Source organism: Chrysochloris asiatica, unplaced genomic scaffold (genome assembly GCF_000296735.1).
Source record: "Chrysochloris asiatica unplaced genomic scaffold, ChrAsi1.0 scaffold00026, whole genome shotgun sequence".
Classification (NCBI taxonomy): domain Eukaryota; kingdom Metazoa; phylum Chordata; class Mammalia; order Afrosoricida; family Chrysochloridae; genus Chrysochloris; species Chrysochloris asiatica.
Window position 1 is genome coordinate 18,407,042 of NW_006408544.1, and position 3,386 is coordinate 18,410,427.

Below are 3,386 nucleotides of genomic sequence, written 5' to 3' on the forward strand. Positions count from 1 at the left end.
TCCCCAAACATTTTGATGCAACTTCAACAGTCCAGAGGGCAGGAGCTTCCCTAGGAGTATATGAGGATGGGAGCTGGCCACACGTCTCGTCACCAGGGTAACGTAGGGTTGTTATTATTGTTGTACAGGGTTTCTGAGGAGTTGTTGGTGGATGTGAATGGCCCACCTTGTAGTTTATACCAGCCTTGTGGTTCTGCAGTGCAATACCAGGACTACAAGAAAGAAGAAAATAATTGTCCCTTTCTCTCTTGCCTTCAAGTCACCTGTTAAAGTTCAAGATGAAAACAATACAGCTGGCCTGGCAGCACAGATCAGCTTGCTGTTGTTAAGTGCTGTCAAGTTGATGTCAACTCATAGTAACGTGTCCAGGGTTTCCAAAGAGCGGGTGATGAATTTGAATCACTGTCCTTGCAGTTCAAACCAACCTTGAGGTCCAGTGCATTATCTTGCAGCATCACACCAGGACAGATCACCAGTTTCTTTTTTTCTTGTTCCTTTTTTCCCCTCTCCCACATGTCTGTCTGTTCAACTGCTTCACCTAGTGAGATCTCGCCCAGGGCTGGCCAACTCTGCAGATCTGAAGCAGGGCCCAGCAGAACAGGGTCAATGTGGATAGTTTCTCCCTCCTTTAATGGGTCCCACAACCATGGGGATCACCTCTCTGCAGCTCTGAGCACTGGGAAAGTTGGAGTTTCCCTGGGGGTGTACATGGGTGTCAGCTGGCCTCACCTCTGGTCACCAAGGGAGTGTGGGGAACAAGAATAAAAATGCACCTTTGTCTCTGCAAACTACAAGTATATTCTGCAATGCTGATAATTTTTCTTGTCTCTGAAGCTGCTCACAAAAGCTCAAGATGGCATTTTCCTTAGTGTGTTTCTCAAAGCAAGATGGTTCACCAGAAACTCTACTGGAGTCACCCATGAAAATTCAACCAGGGTTCCCGCTCTTGTTGCGTGTGTTCAAACCAGCACAGTCTGATCTGGAAATACGGCCTTCCCATGTCCCACCTTCTCAGTACCAGAAGGATACAGGCTTCATCAAGTTGGACTAAGTAATCATCTTTGAATGGATTATCCCAAACACATCTACCCAACAAAAACAATGCCAACACTTTGCACATAAAATAAAGATTTCAATTATGGCTGTTTTAATATGAATGAATAATTAATTGGCTATGAAGAATTTAAATATGTATACAATCATTTTCCTCCAAAAAAAGCAAAACAAAACTCAAGATAACGGTACCTGTCTGGTTGCTGGCTCATATCACCTGTCTCTCCTTATGTTGCTTTGTCTGCTCAGCACTCTCTCCTAGTAAGAATTCAACCCACTTCTCTTCATCTGAAGTTCAGAGTTGCAGGACTACCATCTGAATCTGTTTCATTTGATTATCCGTATCTTTTTTATAGAGAGTCTGTACAGCTTTCCTGCCTAGTCCACCATCTTGCTGCCTCAATCCACTTTCTTGCTTCTTATACAATAAATGGTCTTTCAGGTCTCCCAGTTTTTGGTCATCCTTAATGTACAGGACCCAGAGTGATCTCTAGGAAAAAGAAGAACAATACTGACCCGTGATAGGCTCTGTGCTAGGTGCCTGGATACATAAATGAAAATGCGGTTCTTGCTTTGAAGGACCTCAAAGTTTACTGTGAGAGATGAACTGATAAATAAATCATAGTAAGTTATGTTCTAGCTCAAACAGTAGAGGAATATATGAAGTGCCATGGAATCACAGACGAAAGTATTCTTTCTTAGGGGAAGAAGGAAGGATGATGATTAAGGAAGACTTCATAGAGGATGTGAGTTTCAAAATGGGCTTTAAAGGACAAGTAGGAGTTTACTAGGTAGATTTGTGTAGAAAGAATATTGTAGACAATTGCTGTTAGGTGCCATTGAGTTGGTACTGACTGAAGGCGACCTTATGCACAGCAAAACAAAAAACTGCCCGATCCTGGTAGACAGTAGGGACAACAAATGCAGGGAGGCATGTAGTCAGGACAAGTTTAGGCACTGATGAAGAAGTAGTTTAGTGTTGCTAAAGTACAATGGGGATGAAGCAGCAGGTGGGATTCAGAAGGCCTTGGACACTAACTTAGGTTTTTTCCTATCAGTGATGGGCCCACAGATTTTTGAGCTCCTTTTCAGTTACTGGACTAGATGGGTACTATCTCTTCAGGACCAAATCTTTTGTTTAAAAGCACCCATTCTCACTGGTTTGTGTATATATATAGTAATTATGGATACTAATTCAATGTAATTTGTAATTTCCTATATCAATATACAAAGTGCATCAGCGCCTTCTCAGACAGCTGAAGCAGTACGCTGCGTGCTGCCGCACTGCCTGGTGAGAAGGCCACCCTCCACCGCTTGCACTTTTAGATGCAAGTCAGTGTTTTATTTCTCTACTAGAAAATGATTCGCATATTTTTACATCATTTGTTTTTTCCTGATGAGTATTTTCAAACCAAAAGGATATCCTGAAATATGGCCAACGATTTTTTTATAAATAGCATTCCAAGCAGTGTGCCTAAACATTACATTGCATACAGAAATAAAAACAAAACAAAAAAGAATTTTTTAAAAAAGGACCCATTCTCACAGGCCCTCTGTCTCTAGAACTGGTCCGTTTCTCTTCTACTGGGTCTGTTTGTTTGGGCGCTTTCCCCCAGGTCCTGCAATCCCCTAGGCTCTACAACAGCTCATAATACTTGTCTTGGTTTCAAGGCTCTGAAAACCATCTGGAGTTGACCCTGAGTGATCTTTCTCAGAAGAGGTTTGATGCTCTCCTTCTGACCCCGTACACTGATGTTTGGGTTGTTTTGTTTTGTTTTCCTGGCTTAGTTCTTAAGTGAATGGGTATCATACTCACCAGCGAGACTAATCTTCCTGTTCTGCCAGAGGTCACCTAACTAGATAGGTACAGGGCTGAGACACAGCCAGATTTTGACTCCCAATCCAATGTGCTCCAGCTTCTGGACCTCCTTAGCCAGTTGTGGAGCAGACAGAATGCGTCAGACTGCAAAGTTGTTTGAACTGCAGGGTCCCTTTGAGTGGGAATCAGCTCGATGGCACTTCACAACAAACCTCTAACCCACAGGATCACCACTGATGGCTGGAGCTAAAAAAATATATAATAAAATTATGCTGTGCCTCAAGTCTTTTGATATTTCTTTCTTATTCTGTAAATGGGAGCAGTACCAACTTGGTTCTTCAGCTACAGTAGGTATCAAGGATTGGGACATGGTGGGTTTTCAGTTGCTGTGTCATGGTTTGTTATATGATGTATGAGGGATGATGGATCTCTGTTCAAGTAGTAGGCTCTTAGAGTCATAAAGTTGGAAGGGAATAGAGGAGGTGTCCTGGGGTTTCAAATAGGAGGCCTCATG